This window comes from Dipodomys merriami, unplaced genomic scaffold, assembly GCF_024711535.1.
Source record: "Dipodomys merriami isolate MVZ:Mamm:240054 unplaced genomic scaffold, mDipMer1.0.p SCAF_23, whole genome shotgun sequence".
Lineage (NCBI taxonomy): Eukaryota > Metazoa > Chordata > Mammalia > Rodentia > Heteromyidae > Dipodomys > Dipodomys merriami.
In genome coordinates, this window is record NW_027203715.1 from 23,983,046 (window position 1) to 24,004,952 (window position 21,907).

Here is a 21,907-nt window from a genome sequence, read left to right on the forward strand (position 1 = left end):
TTTGGGTGAGGGTTTGTTGTAGGTTTAGGGTTAGGGTGAGGGTTAGGATGAGGGTAAGATTTAGGGTGAGGTTTAGGGTGAGGTTGTGTATTAGGGTTAGCATTAGTGTTAGTGTGATCGTTAGGGTTAAGTGTAGCATTAGAGTTAGTGTTAGGATTAGGTTGAGGGTTAGGATTAGGGTTAAGGTGAGGGTGATGTTGAGGGTTAGCATTAGGTTTATCGTTAGGGTTAGAGTGAGGGTGAAGGTGATGGTTAAGTTTAGGATTAGGTTTAGTGTTAAGGTCAGGCTGAGGTTGAGGATGAGGTTGATGCTGAGGGTTGGGTTAGGGTTTGGCTTAGGGTGAGGGCTAGGCTGAGGGAGAGGGTTAGGGTGAGGGTTAGGGTTAGGGTGGGGTTTTAAGTTAGGAAAGGTTTACGGTTAGGTTTAGGGTGAGGATTAGGCTGAGGGTGAGGTTGAAGGTGAGGGTTAGGGTTAAGGTGAGGGTTAGGGTTAGGGTTAGGCTGAGGGTTAGGGTTAGGATTAGGGTTAGGGTTAGGCTGAGTGTGAGAGTGATGGTGAGGGTGAGGGTTAGGTTGTAGGTGAGGTTAGGGTTAGGGTGAGGGTTAGGGTGACGGTGTGGGTTAGGTTGAGGGTTAGGATTAGTGTGAGGGTTAGGATTAGGGTTAGTGTGAAGAAAAGGGTTAGGGTGAGGATTAGGATGAGTGTAAGAATTAGCGTAAGTTTTAGCCTTAGGGTTAGGGTGAGGTATAGGGTTAGAGTTCCGGTTAGGGTTAGGATGAGGTTTATGGTTGGGGTGAGTGTTAGGGTTACAGTTAGGGTGAGTGTGAGGGTGAGGGTGAGGGTTCGGGTTCGGGTTAGGGTGTGGATTAGGGTTAATTTTATGGTGAGGGTAAGGGTTAGGGTGAGGTTTAGGGTGAGGGTTAGGATTACGGTGAGGGTTAGGGTGACATTGAGGGTTAGGGTGACAGTGAGGGTTAGAGAGGGTGAGGTTTAGGTTTAATGTTAGCGTTAGGGCGAGGGTTAGGGTCAAGTTCAGGATTTGGGTGACAGTTAAAGTGAGGATTAGTGTTAGGTTTAGGTTTAGGGTTAGTGTCAGGATTAGGGTTAGTGTTAGGTTTATACTGAGATTAAGGTTTAAGGTGAGTGTTAGGCTGATGGGTAGGTTTAAGGTAAGGGTGAGGGAGAGGGTGAGGGTAAAGATTAGGGTGAGGGTTAGGGTGAGGGTGAGGCTCAGGGTTAGCATTAGGGTTCGGGTTTGTGTTAGAGTGAGGGGTAGGGTTAGGGTTCAGGTGAGGATGAGGGTTAGGGTTAGCATTAGGTTTAGGTTTAGGGTGAGGATGAGGTATAGGGCTAGTTTTAGGGTGAGTGTGAGGGTGAGGGTTAGGGTTAGGGGTAGGGTGAGGGTTAAGGTTAAGGTGTGGGTTCCGGTTAGGGTGAGGGTGAGGCTAAGGATTAGGGTGAGGTTTAGGGTGTGAGTGAAGGTTAGGGTTTGAATTAGAGTTAGTGTTAGGGTTAGGGTGAGGGTGAGGGTGAGGGTTAGGGTTAGGGTTAGGGTTTGGATGAGGGTCAGGATGAGGGTGAGGGTGAGGGTTAGTTTTAAGGATAGGGTTAGGGTTAGGGATAGGATTAGTGTAAGGGTGAGTGCTAGGGTGAGGGTGAGGGTTAGAGTTTGGTTAGGGTGAGGGTAATTGTTAGGGTGAGGGGTAGTGTGAGGGTTAGGGTTAGGGTGAGGGTGAGGGTTAGGTTTAGTGTGAGGGAGTGGGTTAGGGTTACGGTTAGTGTTAGGGTAAGGTTAAGGGTTACTGTGAGGGTTAGAGTGAGAGTGAGGTTTAGGTTTAGCGTGAGTGTGAGGGTGAGGGTCAGAGAGAGGGTTCCTATTAGAGTCAGGATTACAGTTGGGGTGAGGGTGAGGGTTATGTTTAGCGTTAGGGTGAGGGTTAGGTTTAGGTTGATGTTTAGGGTGAGGGTCAGTGTAAGGGTGAGGGTGATGGTTCGGGTGAGGTTGAGGATTAGGGTGTGGATGAGGGTTAGGGTGAGGGTGAGGGTTAGGGTTAGGTTTAGGCTGTGGGTTAGGGTTAGGATTAGGGTGAGGGATAGGGTCAGGGTTAGGGTGAGGTTTAGGGTTAGTGTGAGGTTTAGGGTAAGTGTGAGGATAAGTGTTATGGTGAGGGATAGGGTTATTGTTAGGGTTAGGGTTAGGGTTAGGATGAGGGTTAGGGTTAGGGTAAGGGTTAGGGTTGGTGTTAGGGTAATGGTGAGTGTGAGGGTGATGGTTAGGGTTAGGTTTAGGGTGAAGTTGAGGGTTCGGTTTAGGATTAGGTTTAGGGTTAGGCTTAAGGTGTGGGTGAGGGTGAGAGTGAGGGTTAGGGAGAGGTTTAGCATTAGGTTTAGGGTTAGGGTGAGAGTGAAGATTAGGTTGAGGTGAGGGTTCAGGTTTGTGTGAGGGTTAGGGTGATGGTGAGGGTCAGGGTGAGGGTGAGGTTTAGGTTTAGTGTTAGCTTTAGAGTGAGGGTTAGGATCAGGGATAGGATTAGAGTGAGTGTTAAGGTGAGGGTTAGGGTTAGGGTTAGGGTGAGCATGAGGAGTAGGTTTAGGTTTAGGTTTAGGGTGAGGGTGAGCATGAGGGTTAGGGTTTATGGTTCGGGTTAGTGTAAGGGTTAGGATTATGGTAAGTGTGAGGGCTATGGTGAGGATGAGGGTTAGGGTTAGGTTTAGGGTGATGCTTAGGGTTACGGTGAGGGATAGGGTTAGGGTTAGTGTGAGGGTGAGGGTTAGTTTTAGTGTGAAGGTTAGGGTTTGTGTTAGGTTTAGGGTAAGATTAAGTTTTAGGATGAGGTTTAGGGTAAGAGTGAGGGTTAGGGTTAGCGTGAGTTTAAGGGTGAGGGTTAGGGTTATTGTTAGGGTTAGGGTGAAGGTGAGGGTTATGTTTAGGGTTAGCGTGAGGGTTAGGGTTAGGGTGATGTTTAGGGTGAGGGTGAGGGTTAGGGTGAGATTGAGGTTTCATGTGAGGGTGAAGGTTAGGGTGAGGGTGAGGTTTAGGGTTAGGGTTAGATTTAGGGTGTAGGTTAGGGTTAGGTTTAGGGTTAGGATGATGGTTAAGTTTGCGTTTAGGGTAAGGGTGAGGGTGACGGTGAGGATTAGGGTTAGGTTTAGGGTGAGTGTGAGGGTTAGGTTTAGGATTAGTGTTAGTATGATGGTGAGGGTGAAGTTTACAGTTAGTCTTAGCTTTCGGGCGAGGTTGAGGTTTAGGTTTAGGATTAGGGTTAGGGTTAGGTTTCGGCTTAGGGTGAGAGTAAGGGTGAGGGTGAGATTTATTGTGGTTGAGGGTTAGGTTTAGGGTGAGGTTTAGGGTGACGGTGAGCATTAGGTGAGGGTGAGATTTAGGTTTAGTGTTAGAGATAGGCTGAGGGTTAAGATCAGGGTCAGGATTAAGGTGAGGGTTAAGGTTAGGGTTAGGTTTAGGTTTAGAGTTAGTGTGAGGATTAGGTTTAGGGTGAGAGTAAGCGTTACGGTGAGGGTTAGACTGAGGGTGAGGGATAGTTTTAGTGTGAGTGTTAGGGTGAGCATGTGGGTGAGGGTTAGGTTTAGGGATAAGGTTAGGGTGAGGATTAGGGTGAGGGCAAGTGTTAGGGTTAGGTTTAGGTTTAGGGTGAGGGATAGGGTTGTGGTGAGGTGAGGGTGAGGGTGAGTGTGAGGGTTAGGGTTAGGGTTAGCTTTAGGGTGAGGGTGAGGTTTAGGTTTAGGGTGAGGGTGAGGGTTTAGTTTAGGTAAGGGTTAGGGTAAGATTACGGTCAGAATTTGGATGAGGTTGAGGGTTAAGGTGAGCGTTAGGGTTAGGGTGAGCGTTAGGGTTAGGATTAGGGTGAGGGTTATTGTTAGGGTGATGTTTAGGGTGAGGGTGAGGGTGAAGGTTCGGGTGAGGGGGAGGGTTAGGTTTAGGGTTAGTGTGAGTGTTATAGTTAGAGTTAGGGTTAGGGTGATGGTGAGGGTTAGGGTTAGGGTGAGTGTGAGGTTGAGGGTGAGGGTGAGGCTTAGGGTTAGGGTGAGGGTTAGTGTTAGGTTTAGGGTGAGGGTGAGCGTTAGGGTGAGAGTGAGGGTTCGGGTGAGGTGGAGGGGGAGTGGGAGCGTTATGGTTAGGGTTCTGGTTGGAGTTATGGTGAGAGTGTGGATGAGGGTTAGGTTTAGGATTAGGGTTAGGGTTAGACTGAGGGTGAGTGTGAGTGTGAGGGTGAGGGTGAGGGTTAGCGTTAGGGTGAGGGTTAGGTTTAATGTTAGGGTAGGGTTAGCATGAGGGTTAGGGTTAGTGTTAGGTTTAGGATGAGGGTTAGGCTGTGGGGTAGGGTTAGCGTTAGGGTGAGGTTTAGGGTTAGTGTGACTTTTAGGGTTAAGTTTAGGGTCAGTGTTAGGATTAGGGTTAGGGTGAAGGTTAGGGTTTGGGTTAGGGTGAGGGTGAGGTTTAGGGTTAGGGATAGGGTTAGGGTGAGGTTAGGGTGAGGGCTAGGGTGATTGTGAGGGTTAGGATTAGGGTAAGGGATAGGGTGAGAATTAGGTTTAGAATTAGGGTTAGGGTTTGGGGTAGGGTTAGGGTGAGGGCTAGGGTGAGTGTGAGGGTTAAGGATAGGTTTAGGGATAGGGTGAGGATTAGGGTTAGGGTTTGGGTTAGGGTGAGGTTTAGGCTGATGTGTAGGGTTATAGTTAGGGTGAGGGTTAGGTTTAGTGGGAGTGTTAGGGTTAGGTTTAGGGTTAGGGTTAGTGTGAGGGTTCGGGTGAGGGTTCGGGATAAGGTGTGGGTGACAGTTAGTGTTAGTGTGAGGACTAGGTTTAGGTTTAGGGGTACTGTTAGGGTTAGGGTTAGGGTGAGGGTAAGGGTTAGATTTAGGGTGATTGTGAGGGTAAGGGTTAGGGTTAGTGTTAAAGTTAGGGTGAGGGTTCAGGTTAGTGTGAGGGTTAGGGTTAGGGTTAGGGTGAGGGTGAGGGTTAGGATTAGAGTTAGGGTTAGGATTAGGTTTAGGGTGAGGTTGAGGTTTTGTGTTAGGGTGAGGGTTAGATTTATTGTTAGGGTTAGGGTTCGGTTGAGGATGAGGGTGAGGTTGAGGGGTAGGGTTAGGTTAGGGTTAGGCTTAGGCTGAGGGTGAGGGTGAGGATGAGGTTGATGTTTAGTGTTAGGGTTAGGGTGAGTGTGAGGGCTAGGGTGAGGGTGAGGGCTAGGGTGAGGGTGAGGGTGAGGGTGTCGTTTACTTCAGGGTTAGGGTTAAGATGAGATTATCGTTAGGGTGAGAGTTATGGTTAGGGTTAGGGTGTGGGTTAAGGTTAAGGTGATGTTTAGGGTGAGGGTTAGGGTGAGAGTTAGGGTGAGGTTTACGGTTTGTGTTAGGATTAGGGTTAATGTGAGGTTGAGGTTTAGGGTTAGAGTTAGGGTTATGGGGAGGGTGAAATTGAAGGTCAGGTTTAGGGTTAGTGTTAGTGTTAGGGTTAGCATGAGGGTTAGGTTGAGATTTAGGGTTAGGGTTAGGGTTAGGGTTAGGATGAGCGTTAGGCTGAGGGTTAGGGTTAGGGTTAGTGTGAGGGTAAGGGTTAGGTTATGGTTAGGGTTAGGGTTCGGTTAGGGTGAAGATTAGTTTTAGGTTTAGGGTTAGGATAAGGTTTAGGGTGAGGGTTAGGGTTAGGGTTAGTGTGAGGGTTAGGTTTAGGGTTTGGGTTAGGGTGTGGACTATGGTGAGGGTGAGGGTTAGGGTGAGGGTTAGGGTTAGGGTCAGGGGTAGGTTGAGTGTTAGGATTAGGGTAAGGACTAGTGTTAAGCTGAGGGTGAGAGTGAGGTTGAGGGTGAGGGTTAGGGTTAGAGTGAGAATTAGAGTGAGGGTGAGGGGGAGAGTTTGATTTAGGGTTAGATTTAGTTTTAGAGTGAGGGTTAGGATTAGGGTAGCACTAGCTTTAGGCTGAGGGTGAGGTTGAGCTTGAGGTTGAGGTTGAGGTTTAGGGTTAGAGTGAGGGTTAGGTTTAGGGGTAGGTTTAGGGTGACAGTTAGGGTTAGGGTTAGGGTTAGGATGAGCGTTAGGCTTAGGGTAAGGTTTAGGGGTAGTGTGAGGTTTAGTGTGAGGGTTAGGGTTAGGGTTAGGTTAGGGTGTGGGCTAGGGTGAGGGTGAGGTTTAGGGTGAGAGTGAGATTGAGGGTTTAGTTTAGGTAAGGCTTAAGGTAAGGTTAGGTTGAGGATTAGGGTGAGGTTGAGGGTTAAGTTGAGGTTTAGGGTTAGGGTGGATGTTAGGGTTACTGTGAGGTTTAGGGTTACGCTTAGGGTGAGGTTGAGGGTAAGTTTTTCGGTGAGGGTTATGGTGAGCTTGAGGGTTAGTATTAGAGTTAAGGTTAGGATTAAGGTGAGGGTGAGGGTGAGAGTGAGTGATAGGGTGATGGTTAGGGATGGGGTGAGGGTTAGGGTTAGGTTTAGGGTTGGGGTGAGGGTGAGGGTGAGGGTTAGGGTTATGGTTAGGGGTAGGGTGAGGTTTAGGCTGAGGTTGAGGGTGAGGGTGAGGGTGAGGTTGAGGGTTAGAGTTAGGGTTAGTGTGAGGTTTAGGGTGAGAGTTAGGGTGAGGGTGCGAGTGAGGTTAGTTTAGGATTACTGTTAGAGTTAGGGTGAGGCTGACGGTGAGAGGGAAAGTGAGGGTGAAAGTTAGGGTTAGGGCTAGGGTGAGGGTTAGGTTTAGTGTGAGGGTTAGTGTGATGGTGAGGGTCAGCGTGAGGGTGAGGGTTAGAATGAGGGTGAGGGTGTGCTTTAGGGTTAGGGTGAGGATTAGGCTTAGGATGAGTTTAAGGGTTAGGGTTAGGGTTAGAGTTATTGTTAGGGTTAGTGTTAGGGTTAGGATGAGGGTGAGAGTTATTGTTAGGGTTAGGGTTAGGTGTAGGGTGAGGGTGGGGTTAAGGGTTAGGGTTAGGATTAGGGTTAATGTTAGGGTAAGGCTGAGGGGGAAGAGGAGGTTGAGGTTGAGGTTTATGGTTAAGGTTAGGGTTAGGGTGAGGGCTTGGGTGAGGGTGAGGGTTAGGCTGAGGTTGACGGTGAGGGTTTTGATTAGGTAAAGTTTAGGGTTAGGGCGAGGATTAGGGTGAGGGTGAGGATTAAGCTGAGGTTAGGTTCAGGGTGAGGGTTATTGTTAGGGTTAGGTTGAGGGTTAAGGTTTGGGTGAGGTTTAGGGTTAGGGTGATGTTTAGCGTGAGGGTTATGTTTAGGTTGAGGGTGAGGTTTAGGATTAGGAATAGGATTAGGGTTATGGTTAAACTGAGGGTGAGGGTCAGGGTGATGGTGAAGGCATGGGTCAGGTTAAGGTTTAGGGTTAGAGTGAGGGTTATGGTTAGTGTGAGGGTTATGGTTATGGTTAGGGTGAGGTTAAGGTTTAGGGTGAGGGTAAGGTTAGGGTGAGGGTTAGGGTCAGTGTGAGGGTTTGGATTAGGTTTGTGTTAGGGTTAGGGTGAGGGTTAGGTTTTGGGTGATGTTTAGAGTGAGGGTGAGGGTTAGGGTGAGGATTAGGGTTAGGGTGAGGGTTAGTGTTAGGGGTAGGGTTAGGGATAGGTTGAGGGTTAGCGTTAGCATTAGGGTAAGGGTGAGGAGTAGGGAGAGGGGTAGGGTTAGGTTTAGGGTGAGGTTTAGGGTGAGTGTGAAGGTTAGGTTGAGGGTGAGGGTGAGGGTTAGGGTTAGGGTGTGGGTTAGATTTAGGGTGAGTTTGAGGGTGAGGGTTAGATTTAGGATTAGGGTGAAGGTTAGGGTTAAGTTGAGGATTAGGGATAGTGTTAGGGGTAGGGTAAGGGTGAGGGTGAGTGTTAGGGTTAGGTTTAGGGTTAGAGTTAGGGTGAGGGTGAGCAGTAGGATTAGGTTAGGATTAGGGTTAGGCTGAGGGTGATGGGGAGGGTGAGGGTGAGGGTTAGGGTTAGGGTGAGGTTTAGGTTAGCGTTAGGGTTAGGGTTAGGGTGAGGGTTAAGATTAGGGTAAGGGTTAGGATGAGGGTTATGCTGAGGGTTAGGGTTAGGGTTAGGGTGAGATTTAGGGCTAGGTTTAGGGTTAGGATAAGGGTTAGCCTGAGGGTTAGTGTTAGGGTTAGTGTGAGGGTTAGGAGTAGGTTTAGGGTGAGGGTAAAATTTAGGGTGACAGGGTGAGTGTGAGGGTTAGGGTTAGGGTGACTGTTAGGGTGAAGGTTAGGTTTAGGGTTAGGCTTAGGGTGAAGGTTAGGGTGTGGGTAGGTTTTAGGGTGATGGTTAGGGCGAGGGTGAGGGTTAGGGTTATCATTAAGGTTATGGTGAGGGTGAGGGTTAGGGTGAGGGTTTGGGTTAAGGTTTAAGACAGGGTGCGGACTAGGTTTAGGGTTAGGTTTAGTGTGAGTGTTAGGCGGAAGGGTAGCCTTAGGGTTAGGGTGAGGGTTAGGTTTAGTGTGAGGGTTAGGGTTAGGGTTAGGGTGACGATAAGGGTTAGGGTGAGTGTTAGGGTGAGTGTGAGGTTTAGGGTTAGCATTAGGTGTAGCCTTAGGGTTAGGATGAGTGTTAGGGTTAGGTTTAGGGTTAGGGTGAAGGTGAGGGTGAAGGTTAGTGTTAGGGTGAGGCTTAGGGTTAGGGTTAAGGTGAGGGTGAGGGTTAGGGTGAGGGTAAGTGTCAGGGTGAGGGTTAGGTTGAGTCTGAGGTTTAGGGTTAGCATTAGGGTGAGGGTGAGGGTGAGGGTTAGGGTGAGTGTGAGGTTTAGGGTTAGCATTAGGTATAGCCTTAGGGTTAGGATGAGTGTTAGGTTTAGGGTTAGGGTGAAGGTGAGGGTGAAGGTTAGTGTTAGGGTGAGGCTTAGGGTTAGGGTTAGGGTGAGGTTGAGGGTTACGGTGAGGGTAAGTGTCAGGGTGAGTGTTAGGTTGAGTCTGAGGTTTAGGGTTAGCATTAGGGTGAGGGTGAGGGTGAGGGTTAGGGTGAAGTTTTGGGTTAAGGATAGGGTGAGGATAAGTGTTAGGGTTAGGTTGAGGGTTAGGGTTAGGGTGAGTGGTAACATTAGAATTTGGGTGAGGGTTAGGTTTAGTGCGAGGGTTAGGGTTAGGGTTAGGGTGATGGTAAGAGTTAGCGTTACGGTTAGGGTGAGGGTTAGGGTTAGGGTGAGGGTTATGGATAGGTTTAGGGTTAGGGTGAGGGTTAGGGTTATGTTTAGGATTAGAGTTAGGGTGTGGGTAAGGCTTAGGGTGAGGGTTAGGATGAGGTTGAGGGTTAGGGTTAGGTTCAGTATTAGGGTTAGGATTAGTGTGAGGGTTAGTGATAGGGTTAGGATTATTGTGAGGTTTAGAGTTAGGCTTAAGGTGAGGGTTAGTCTGAGAGGTAGGGTTACGGTTAGGGTGAGGGTTAGGCTTAGTGTGAGGATTAGGGTTAGGGTGAGCGTTGGGGTTAGGTTTAGGGTTAGGGTGAGTGTGAGTGTGAGGGTGAGGGTTAGGTTGAGGGTGAGGGCTAGGGTTAGGGTTAGGGTGAGGATGAGGGTGAAGGTTAGGCTTAGGGTTAGTGTGAGGGTTAGGGTTACGGTGACGGTTATGGTTAGGGTGAGGGATAGGGTTAAGTTTAGGGTGATGTTTAGTGTGAGGGTGAGTGTTAGGGTGAGGGTGAGTGTTCGGGTGAGAGTTAGGGTTAGGGTAAGCTTTAGGAATTGGGTTAGGGTGAGGGTAAGGTTTAGGGTGAGTGTGAGGGTGAGGGTGAGATTTAGGGTTAGGGAGAGGTTTAGGGTTAGGGTTAGATTTAGGTTTAGTGTGAGGGTTCAGGTTAGGATGAGGGTTAGGGATAGGTTAAGGTTAGTATAAAGTATAGGGTGAGGGTTAGGGTTACAGTTAGTGTGATTGTTAGGTTTAGGGTTAGAGTTTGGGTTAGGTTGAGGGTAAAGTTTAGGGTGAGGGTTAGGGTGAGGCTGAGGGCTATGGTTAGGGTGAGGGTTAGGTTGAAGGTTAGGGTTAGGGTTATGGTTAGGGTAAGGCTGAGGGGGAAGGTTGAGGGTGAGGGTTAGGGTTAAAGTTAGGGATAGGGTGAGGATTTGGGTTACAGTTAGATTTAGGGTTAGGGTTAGGCTGAGGGGTACGGTTAGGGTTAGGGTTGAGTGTTAGGTTTAGTGTGAGGTTTAGGTTTAGGGTTAGTGTGAGGGTTAGGTTTACTGTGTTGGTTAGGGTTAGGGTTAGGCTGAGGGTAAGGGTTACGGAGAGGGTGAGGTTTAGGGTTAGCATTAGGTTTAAGATTAGGGTTAGGATGAGGGTTAGGGTTAGGGAGAGGGTGAGGGTGAGAGTTAGGGTTAGGATGAGGGTTAGGGTTAGTGTGAGGGTTAGGGTTAGGTTTAGGGTGAGGGTTAGGGTTAGGGTAAGGGTTAGGGTGAGGGTTAGAGTGAGGTTTAGGGTAAGGGTTAGGGTATTATTTATTGTGAGGGTGAGTGTTAGGGTGAGGGTGGGTGTTCGGGTGAGGGTGAGGGTTCTGGTGAGGGTGAGGATTAGGGTGTGGTTGAGGGATAGGGTTAGGTGAGAGTCAGGGTGTGGTATAGGGATAGAGTTAGGGTGAGGGTTAGGGTTAGTGTGAAGGTTAGGGTTAGGGTTAGGGTTAGTGTGAGGATAAGAGTTAGGTTGTGGGTTAGTGTGAGGGTTTAGCGTTAGGGTTAGGGTGAGGGTTAGGATGATGTTTAGGGTTAGGGTGAGGGTTAGGATTAGGTTTAGTGTGAGGGTTAGGGATAGGGTGATGTTTAGGGTGAGATTGAGGATTAATGTGAGGCAGAGGGTGAGGGTGAGGGTTAGGGTGCGGGTTCAGGTGAGGGTGAGGGTGAGGGTTAGGTTTAGGTTTAGGGTGAGGGTTAGGGTTAGGGTTAGGATTAGGGTTATGGCTGCTGAGGGTGATAATGAAATTGAGGGTGAGGGTTAGGTTTAGGGTTAGGGTGAGGTTTCAGGTTAGTGTGAGGGTTAGTGTGATGGTGAACGTCAGGGTGAGGGTGAGTGTTAGATCGAGGGTGAGGGTGAGGGTGAGGGTTAGGGTTAGGATTAGGTTAGGGTGAGTTTTAGGGTTAGGGTTAGGGTTATTGTTAGGTTTAGGGTTAGGGTTAGGTGAGCATGAGGGTGAGTGTTAGCATTTGGGTTAGGGTTAGGGTTAGGGTGAAGGTGTGGTTGAGGGTTAGGATGAGGATTACGGTTAGGGTTAGGTTAAGGCTGAAGGGGAAGGGGCGGTTGAGTGTGAGGTTTAGGGTTAGGGTTAGGGTGAGGGTTACTGTTAGGTTTAGTGTTAGTATAAGGGTTAGCCTGAGGGTAAGGGTTAGGGTTAGTGTGAGTGTTAGGTTTAGGGTTAGGGTTTGGGTTAGGTTGAGAGTAAAGGTTAAGGTGAAGGTTAGGGAGAGGGTGAGATTTATTGTTATGGTGAGCGTTCAGGTGAGGGTTAGGGTTAGGGTTATGGTTAGGTTTAGCGTGAGGGTTAGAGTGAAAGTTAGGTTTAGGTTTAGGGTGAGGGTGAGGTTTAGGGAGAGGGTGAGGTTTAGGGTGAGGGTGAGGCTTAGGTTTAGGATGAGGGTTAGGGTTAGGGTGAGGGTTCGGGTTAGGTTTAGGGTGAGGGTTAGGGTCAGGGTAATTGCTAGGGTGAGGGTTAAGGTTATGGTTAGGTTTAGTGTGAGGGTCAGGGTGAGGGTTAAAGGGAGGTTGAAGGTTAGTGTTAACATTAGGTTTAGGATGAGGGTGAGGGTTAGGGTGAGGGTTAGGGTTAAGGTTAGGGATAGGGTGAGGATTAGTGTTAGGTATACAGAGAGGGTTAGGCTGAGGATTAGGGTTATGTTAGGGTGAGGGTTAGGTTTAGTGTGAGGATTAGGGTTAGATTTAGGGTGAGGGTAAGTGTTTGGGTGAGGGTTAGGGAGAGGGTTAGGTTGAGTTTTAGGGTTAGGGTTTGGGTTAGGTTAATTGTTAGGGTTAGGGTTAGGGTTAGGGTGAGGGTGATGGTGAGGGTTAGCGTTAGGGTTAGGGTTAGGGTGAGGGTGGGATTGAAGGTTGGGGTTAGGATTAGGGTTAGGGTTAGCGTAATGCTGAGGGGGAAGGGGAGGTTGAGGGTGAGGGTAAGGGTCTGGTTTAGGGTTAGGGTGAGAGTTAGGTTGAGGATCAGGTTTAGGGTGAGGGTGAGGGTGAGGGTTTCGTTTAGGTAAGTGTTAGGGTTAGGGTGAGGATTAGGGGGAGGGTGAAGGTCAAGCTGAGGTTAGGTTTAGGGTGAGGGTTTGGGTTAGGGTTAGGGTGAGGGTTAGGGTTAGGGTGATGGTTTGTATCAGGGTGAAGTTTAGGGTAAAGGTGAGAGCTAGGGAGAGGGTGAGGGTGAGGGTGAGCTTTAGGGTTAGGGTTAGGTTTAGGGTGAGTGTGATGGTGAGAGTTAGGATTAGGAATAGGGTTAGGGTTAGGGTTAGGCTGAGGTGGAGCGTCAGGGTGAGGGTGAAGGTTAAGTTTAGTGTTAGGGTTAGGGTTAGGGTGAGTGTAAGTTTTAGGGTGAGTTTAAGGGTGAGAGTTAGGGTTAGTGTCAGGGTTAGGGTTAGGGTTAGGGTTTGGGTGATGTTTAGGCTGAGGGTGAGGGTTAGGGTGAGGATGAGGGTTCGCGTGAGGTGTCGGGTAAGGTTGTGGGTGAGGATTAGGGTTAGGCTGAAGGTTAGCATTGGGTTTAGGGTTAGTGTGACGGTGAGGGTGAGGGGTAGGGTAAGGGTTAGGTTGAGGGTTAGGCTTAGGGTTAGGGTGATGGTTAGGAGGAGGGGTAATGTTAGGTTTAGGTTGAAGTTTAGGGTGAGTGTGAGGGTTAGTGTTAGGGGTAGGTTTAAGTTGAGGGTTAGGGTTAGAGTTAGCATTAGGATGAAGTTGAGGGTTAGGGTGAGAGTTTTGGTTAGGGTGAGTTTGAGGGTGAGGGTTAGGTTTAGGATTAGGATTAGGGTTAGGGTTAGGGTGAGTGTTAGGATGAGGGTGAGGGTTAGTGTGTGGGTGAGGGTTAGGTTTAGGGTGAGTATTAGTTTTAGGCTTAGGGTTAAGGTTATGGTGAGGGTAAGGGTTAGGGTGATGTTTAGTGTGAGGATGAGGGTTAGGGTTATTGTTAGGGTTAGGGTGAGGTTTAGGGATAGGGTTAGTGTTAGGGTAAGGGTGAGGTTTAGGGTCAGGTTTAGGGTTAGGGTGAGGGTTAGGGAGAGTTTTAGGTTAGGGTGAGGTCGAGGCTGAGTGTTAGGTTTAGGTTTAGGTTTACAGTTAGTGTGAGGGTTAGTTTGAGGGTTAGGATTAGGGTTAGGGTTAGGGTTAGATTGAGGGTTAGGCTGAGGATTAGGGTTAGGGTAAAGGTTAGGTTTAGGTTTAGGGTTAGGGTGAGGGTTAGGGTGTGGGTAAGTGTTAGACTGAGGGTTAGGGTGAGAGAGAGGCATAGGGGGAGGGGGAGGGGGAGGGTTAGTGTTAGCATTAGGGTTAGGGTGAGGGTAAGGGTTAGGGTTAATGTTAGGGATAGGGTGAGGATTAGGGTTAGGGTTAGGCAGAGGGTGAGGGTTAGGTTGAGGAGGAGGGTTAGGTTTAGGGTGAGGGTTAGGTTTAGTGTGAGGATTAGTGTTAGGGTTAGGGTGAGGTTTAGGTTTAGTGTGAGGGTTAGGGTTAGGGTTAGGGTGAAGGTAAGGGTTAGGGTTAGGTTTAGGGTGAGGGTGAGGTTTAGGGTTAGCATTAGTTTTAGATTTAAGGTTAGGATGAGGGTTACGGTTAGGGTGAGGTTGAGGCTTAGGTTTAGGGTCAGGTTTAGGGTTAGGGTGAGGGTTAGGGTCAGGTTAAGTGTTAGGGTGATGGTTAGGGTTATGGTAAGGTTTAGTGTGAGGGTCAGTGTGAGGGTTAGTGTTAGGTTGAGGGTTAAGCTTAGGGTGAGGTTTAGGGTTAGGGTTAGAGTTAGGTTTATGGTGAGGGTGATGGTGAGGTTTAAGTTTAGTGTTAGGGTTAGGGTGAGGGTTAGGGTTAGTGTGAGTGTTAGTGTGATGGTGAGGGTCAGGGTGAAAGTGAGGGTTAGATTGAAGCTGAAGGTGAGGGTGAATGTTATGGTTAGGATTAGGGATAGGGTGAGTTTTAGGGTAAGGTTTAGGGTTAGGGTTATTGTTAGGTTCAGGGTTAGGGTTAGGGTGAGTGTGAGGGTGAGGTTTTGCATTAGGATTAGGTTTAGGGTTAGAGTGAGGGTGGGGTTGAGGGTTAGGGTTAGGATTAGGGTTAGTGTTTGGGTAAGGCTGAGGGGGAAGATGAGGTTGAGGGTGAGGTTTAGGATTAGGTTTAGGGTTAGGGTGAGGGCTAGGGTCAGTGTGAGGGTTTGGGTGAGGGTGAGGGTTTGGTTTAGGTTTAGATTTAGGGTTAGGTTTAGGGTGAGGGTGATGGTGAGGGATAGGTTTAGGGTTAGGGATAGGGTGAGGGTTAGGGTTAGTGTGAGGGTTAGTGTGATGGTGAGGGTCAGGGTGAGTGTGAGGATTTGAATGAGGCCTAAGGTGAGGGTGAGGGTTAGGGTTAGGATTAGGGTTAGGGTGAGTTATAGGTTTAGGGTTAGGGTTAGGGTTATTGTTAGGGTTAGGTTTAGGGTTAGGGTGAGATTGAGGGTTAGGTTTAGCATTAGGGTTAGGTTTAGTGTTAGGGTGATGGTGAGGTTGAGGGTTAGTGTTAGGAATAGGGTTAGGGTTAGGGTAAGGCTGAGGGGGAAGGGGAGGTTGAGGGTGAGTGTTAGGGTTAGGGTGAGGACTAGGGTGAGTGTGAGGGTTTGGGTGAGGGTGAGAGTGAGGGTTTCGGTTATGTAAGTTTTAGGGTGAGGGTGACGATTAAGCTGAGGTTAGGTTTATCATGATGTTTAGGGTTAGGGTTAGGGTGAGGGTTAGTTTTAGGTTGATGGTTAGGGTGTGGGTGAGGGTGAGACTTAGGATTAGGAATAGGGTTAGTGTTAGGGTTAGGCTGAGGTGAGGGTCAGGGTGAGGGTGAAGGATAGGGTTAGGATTATGGTTAGGGTGAGGGTTAAGGTTAGTGTGAGGATTATGGTTATGGTTATGGTTAGGGTTATGGTGAGGGTAAGGGTTATGGTGAGGGTGAGGGTTAGGGTGAAATTTAGGGTTAGGGTTAGGGTTAGGGGAGGGTTCGGGTTAGGGTGATGTTTAGGGTGAGGGTGAGGTTTAGTGTGAGGATGAGAATTTGGGTGTGGCTGTGGGTTCAGGTGAGGTTTCGGGTTAGGGTGTGGGTGAGGATTAGGGTTAGGGTGAGGGTTATCATTAGGTTTAGGTTTAGTGTGAGGGTGAGGGTGAGGGGTAGGTTTAGGGTTCAGTTGAGGGTTAGTGTTAGAGTAACGTTTAGGGTGAGGGTCAGGGAGAGGGGTAGGTTTAGGGTTAGTGTGAGGTTTAGGGTGAGTGTGAGGGTTAGGGGTAGGGTTAGGGTTAGGGTTAGGATGAGGGTTAGGCTGCGGGTTAGGGTTAGGGTTAGTGTGAGTGATAGGGTTAGGGTGAGGTTTAGGGTTAGCATTAAGTTTAGGTTGAGGGTGAGGGTTAGGGTGACGGTTTGGGTTAAGTTTAAGGATAGGGTGAGGATTAGGTTTAGGGTTAGGTTTAGGGTGAGTGTTAGGCGGAAGGGTAGGCTTAGGGTTAGGGTCAGGGTTAGGTTTAGTGTGAGGTATAGGGTTGAGTTTAGGGTGATGGCAAGGTTTAGGGTGAGGGATAGGGTGAGGGTGAGTCTTAGGGTTAGCATTTGGTTTAGCTTTAGGATTAGGATGAGAGTTAGGGTTAGGCTTATTGTTAGGGTGAGGGTGAGGGTGAAGGTTAGTGTTAGGATGAGTGTTATGTTTAGGGTTAGGGTAGGGGTGAGGTTTAGGGTTAGGGTTAGTGTGAGGGTGAGAGTTAGGATTAGGAATAGTGTTAGGGTTTGGGTTAGGCTGAGGCTGAGGGTCAGGGTGAGGGAAAAGTTTAGGGTTAGGTGAGGGTGAGGGTAAGGGTGAGGGTTAGGGTTAGAGTCAGGTTTAAGGTGAGGGTTAGGGTTTAGGAGATGTTTAAGGTGAGGGTGAGGGTGAGGATGAGGTTTCGGGTGAGGGTTCGGGATCGGGTTCAGGTTAGGGTTAGGGTGTGGCTGAGGATTAGGGTTAGGGTGAGGGTTAGCATTAGGTTTAGGGTTAGTGTGACAGTGAGGCTGAGGGGTAGGGTTATGGTTTGGTTGAGGGTTAGGGTTAGGGTTAGGGTTTGGATAATTTTTAGGGAGAGGGATAATGTTAGGGTTAGTGCGAGGTTTAGCGTGTGTGTGAGGGTTAGGGTTAGGTTGAGGGTTAGGGTTAGGGTGAGGGTGAGGGTTAGGGTTAGAGTTAGGTTTCAGGTGAGTTTGAGGGTGAGGGTTAGGTTTAGGATTAGGATTAGGGTTAGTTTCAGCGTGAGTTTTAGGGTGAGAGTGAGGTTTCGGTTGAGACTGAGGGTTAGTGTATGGGTGATGGTTAGGATCAGTATTACGTTTAGTCTTAGGATCAAGGTTATGGTGAGGCTAAGGGTTAGGGTGAGGTTTAGTGTGAGGATGAGGGTTAGGGTTAGTATTAGGGTTAGGGTGACGTTTAGGGTGAGGGTTATAGTTAGGGTTAGGGTTAGGGTGATCGTGAGGGTGAGGTATAGGGTGAGGTTTAGGGTTAGGGTGAGGGTTAGGGATAGTGTTAGTTTAGGGTGAGGGTGAGCGGGAGTGTTAGATTTAGGTTTAGAGTTAGGGTGAGGGTGAGGTTGAGGGTTAGGATTAGGGTTAGGCTGAGGGTTAGGCTGAGGGTTAGGTTTAGGGTTAGGGTTAGGGTGAGGGTGAGGGTGTGGGAAAGTGTTAGGGTGAGGGTTAGGGTGAGGTTTAGGGTGAGGGTGAGGGTTAGGGTTAGAGTGAGCATTAGGGTGAAGGTTAAGTTTAGGGTTAGGGTTAGGGTGAGTGTGAGTGTGTGGGTCAGTGTTAGGGTGAGAGTTAGGATGAGGGTGAAGTTTAGGTTTAGGGTGAGTGTTAGGGTGAGGATGAGGGTTAGGCTGCGGGTTAGGGTTAGGGTTAGTGTGAGTGTTAGGGTTAGGGTTAGTGTGAGTGTTAGGGTTAGGGTTAGGTTTATGGTTAGGGTGAGGGTTATTGTTAGATTTAGGGTTAGCATAAGGGTTAGGCTGAGGGTTAGGTTTAGTGTTAGTTTGAGGGTTAGGTGTAGGGTTAGGGTAAGGGTTAGGGTGAGGGTAAAGTTTAGGGTGAGGTTTAGGGTGAGGGTGAGGGTTAAGGTTAGCATTAAGGTTAGGGTGAGGGTGAGGGTTAGGGTGAGGGTTTTGTAAAGGTTAAGGATAGGGTGAGGAGTAGGTTTAGGGTTAGTTTTAGGGTGAGCGTTAGGCGGAGGGGTAGGCTTAAGGTCAGGGTGAGTGTTAGGTTTTGTGAGAGGGTTAGGGTTAGGGTGATGGTAAGGGTTAGGGTGAGGGTGAGGGTGAGGTTTAGGGTTAGATTTAGGTTTAGCATTAGGGTTAGGATAAGTGTTAGGGTTATGGTGAGGGTGAGGGTGAAGGTTAGTGTTAGGATGAGGTTTAGGGTTAGGGTTAGGGTGAGGGTGAGTGTGAGGGTGAGGGTGAGGGTTAGGGTTAGGGTTCGTGTGAAGTTTAGGATTACAGTGAGGGTTAGTGTTAGGGTGAGGGTTAGGGTTAGCCTTAGGGTGAGGGTTAGGGTTAGGGTTATGTTTAGTGTCCGGGTGAGGGTTAGGATGAGGGTGAGTGTTCTGCTGAGAGTTAGGCTTAGGGTTAGGGTAAGGGATATGTTTAGTGTGAGGGTAAGGGTTAGGGTGAGTGTTATGGTGAGGGTGAGGTTTAGGGTTAGGTTGAGCGTTAGGGTTATGGTTAGGGTTATGGTTAGGGTGAGGTTTAGGTTGAGGGTGAGGGTTAGGGTTAGGGTGAGGGTGGGTGTTAGGTGGAGGGTTAAGGTGAAGGTGAGGATTAGAGTTAGCATTAGAGTTATGGTGAGGGTGAGGGTTAGGGTTCGGGTTCGGGTTAGGGTGAGGTTTAGGGTTAGGTTTAGGGTTAGTATAATGGTTAGGGTGCACGTTAGGGTTAGGGTTAGTGTGAGTGTTAGGTTTAGGGTTAGGGTTTGGGTTAAGTGGAGTGTAAAGTTTAGGGTGAGGGTTAGGGTGAGGGTGAGTGTTAGGGTTAGGGTGAGGGTGAGCGTGAGGATTGGGGTTAGGGTTAGAGTGAGGGTGAGGGTGAGGTTTAGGTTTAAGTTTAGGTTTAGGGTTAAGGTGAGGGTTAGGGTGTGGGTAAGTGTTAGGGTGAGGGTTAGGGTGATGGTAAGGGTTAGAGTGAGTATTAGGGTGAGGGTGAGTCTTAGGGTGAGTGTGATGGTAAGGGTTAGGCTGAGTGTTAGGGTGAGGGTGAGGGTTAGGGTGAGGGTTAGGGTGAGTGTTAGGGTTAGGGTTAGGGTTAGTGTGTGGGTGAGGTATAGGGTGAGGGTTAGGTTTAGGGTGAGTGTTAGGGATAGGGTTAGGGTTAGGGTGAGGATGAGGGTGAGTGTCAGGGTTAGGTTTAGGGTTAGGGTGAGGGTTATTAGGGTTAGGATTAGGGTTAGGCTGAGGGTGATGGGGAAGGTGAGGGTTAGAGTTAGGTTTAGGGTTAGGATGAGGGTTAGGTTTAGGGTTAGGGTCAGCGTAAGGGTTAGGGTGAGGGTTAGTGTGAGGGAGAGGGTTAGGGTTAGGGTGACGGTAAGGGTTAAGGAGAGTGTTAGGGTGAGGGTGAGGGAGAATTTTAGTGTTAGGATTACGGTGAGGGTTAGGGTTAGGGCGAAGTTTAGGGTTAGGTTTAGGTTTAGGGTGATGTTTAGTGTCAGGGTGAGGGTTAGGATGAGGTTGAGTGTTCTGGTGAGAGTTACGGTTAGGGTTAGGGTTAGGGATAGGGTCAGTGTGAGGCTAATGGTTAGGGTGAGTGAAAGGGTGAGGGTTAGGCTCAGGGTAAGGGTTAGGTTAGGGTTAGGTTAGGGTTAGGTTTATGGTTAGGATGAGGGTTAGTGTGAGCGGTAGGTTTAGGGTTAGGGTTAGTTTGCAGGTTAGGGTGAGGTTAGGAGTTAGGGTGATGTTAGGGTGAGGGTGAGGGTTAGGGTTAGCATTAGAGTTAGGGTGAGGTTGAGGGTTAGGGTTTGGGTTAGGGATAGCGTAAGGATTAGCGTATTGTGAGGGTTAGGTTTAGGGTTAGTTGAGGATAAATTAAGGGTGAGGGTTAGGGTGAGGGTGAGGTGTTACATTAGCATTAGGGATAGGTTTAGCTTTAGAGTGAGGGTTAGATTTAGGGTGAGGGTTAGGTTTAGGTTGAGGTTGAGGGTTAGGTTTGGGGTGATGTTTAGTGTGAGGGTGAGGGTTAGGGTGAGGTTGAGTGTTCAGGTGAGAGTTAGAGTTAGGTTTAGAGTTAGGGATAGGGTTAGGGTGAGGGTATTGGTTAGGGTGAGTGTTAGGGTAAGGGTGAGTGTTAGGCATAGGTTGAGGGTTAGGGTTAGGGTTAATTTTAGGGTTAGGTTGAGGGTGAGCGTTAGGATTAGGGTTAGGATGAGGGTGAGGCTGAGGGTTAGGGTTAGGGTTAGTGTGAGGGTTAGGGTTAGGATTAGGTTTAGGGTAAGGGTTAGGGTTATATTTAGGTTTAGTATAAGGGTTAGGGTGAGGCTAAGGGTTAGAGTAAGTGTGATTGTTAGGTTTAGGGTTAGGGTTTGGGTTAGGTTGAGTTTAAAGGTTAGGGTGAGGTTTAGGGTGAGGGTGAGGGTAAGGGTTAGGGTGAGGGTTAGCGTGAGGGTTAGGGTTAGGTTTATGGTTAGTGTTAGGGTGAGGGTTAGTGTGAGGGTTATGTTTAGGTTTAGGTTTAGGGTGAGAGTTAGGGTGTGGATAATTGTTAGGGTGAGGGTTAGGGTGAGGTGAGCGTTAGGGTTAGGTTGACAGTAAGGGTTATGGTGAGGGTTATGGTGAGGGTGAGGGTTAGGGTTAGCATTAGGGTTAGGGTGAGGGTGAGGGTTAGTTTTAGGGTCAGGGTTAGGGTTAGGATGAGGGTTAGGGTTAGGGAGAGGTTGAGGGTTAGGGTTAGGTTGATGATTAGGGTTAGGGTGAGGTTTTGGGTTAGGGTTAGGGTGAGAGTTAGGGTTAGGGTGATGTTTATTGTGAAGGTGAGGGTTAGGGTGAGGGTGAGTGTTAGTGTGAGGATGAGGGTTCGGGTAAGGGTGAGGCTCAGGGTGAGGTTGAGGGTTAGGGTTACGGTGAGAGTCAGAGTGAGGTGTCGGGATAGGGTTAGGGGTAGGGTTTGTGTGAGGGTAAGGGTTAGGGTGAGGGTTAGGGTGAGGCTGAGGTTTAGTGTTAGCCTTAGGGTTAGGGTGAGTGTTAGGGTTAGGGTGATGTTTAGGGTGAGGTTGAGGGTTAGTGTGAGGGTGAGGGTGAGGCTAAGGGTTAGTGTTAGGATTAGGGTTAGGGTTAGGGTTAGGCTCAGGATGAGGGTGAAATTGATGGTGACGCTTAGGGTTAGGATTAGGATGAGGCTTCTGGTTAGTGTGAGGGTTAGTGTGATGCTGAGGTTCAGGGTGAGGGTGAGTGTTAGAATGAGGGTGATGGTGAGGGTTAGGCTTGGTATTTGGGTTAGGGTGAATTTTAGGGTTAGGATTAGGGTTATTGCTAGGGTTAGGGTGAGGGTGAGGGTTAGGGTGAGGGTTAGCATTAGGGTTAGGGTTAGGGTGAGGGTGGGGTTGAGGGTTAGGGTTAGGATTAGGGTGAGGGTTAGGGTAAGGCTGAGGGGGAAGGGGAGATTGAGGGTGAGGGTTAGGTTTAGGGTTAGGATTAGTGTGAGTGTTAGGTTTAGGGTTAGGGTTTGGGTTAGGTTGAGGGTAAAGTTTAGGGTGAGGTTTAGGCTTAGGGTGAGTTTTAGGATTAGGGTGAAGTTTATGTTTAGTTTTAGGGTTAGGGTGAGGGTTAGGTTTATTGTGAGGTTTAGGATTAAGGTTAGGGTGACGGTAAGGGTTAAGTTGAGGGTTAGGGTGAGGGTGAGGTTTAGTGTTAGCATTAGGTTTAGCTTTAGGGTTAGGATGAGAGTTAGGGTTATGTCTAGGGTTAAGGTGAGGGTGAGGGTGAAGCTTAGTGTTAGGATGAGGGTTAGAGTTAGGGTTAGGGTAAGGGTGAGTGTGAGGTTTAGGGTTAGGGTTAGTGTGAGGGTGAGAGTTAGGATTAGGAATAGTGTTAGGGTTAGGGTTAGGTGGAGGGTGAGGGTCAGGGTGAGGGAAAAGGTTAGGGTTAGGTTGAGGGTAAGGGTAAGTGTTAGGGTGAGGGTAAGTGTGAGGGTTAGGGTTAGAATCTGGGTTAAGGTGAAGTTTAGGGTTTGGGTGATGTTTAGGTTGAGGGTGAGGGTTAGGCTGAGGATGAGATTTCGGGTTAGGGTTCGGATTCGTGTTCGAGTTCGGGTTAGGGTGTGGCTGAGGATTAGGGTTAGGGTGAGGTTTAGCATTAGGTTTAGGGTTAGTGTGACGGTGAGGGTGAGGGGTAGGGTTAGGGTTTGGTTCATGGTTGGGGTTAGAGTTAGTGTTTGGATCATTGTTAGGGAGAGGGTTAATGTTATGTTTAGGGTGAGGTTTATGGTGAGTGTGAAGGTTACGGTTAGGTTGAGGGTTAGAGTTAGGTTTAGCTTGAGAGGTAGAGTTAGAGTTAGGGTTAGGGTGAGTTTGAGGGTGATGGTTAGGTTTAGGATTAGGATTAGGTTTACGGTTAGGGTGAGTGTTAGGGTGAGAGTGAGGGTTCGGGTGAGAGTGAGGGTTAGTGTGTGGGTTAAGGTTAGGGTTAGGGTCAGGATTAAGTTTAGGCTTAGGGTCAAGTTTCTGGTGAGGGTCAGGTTTAGGGTGAGGTTTAGTTTGAGGATGAGGGTTAGGGTTAGTGTTAGGGATAGGTTGACGTTTAGGGTGAGGGTTATCGTTAGGGTTAGGG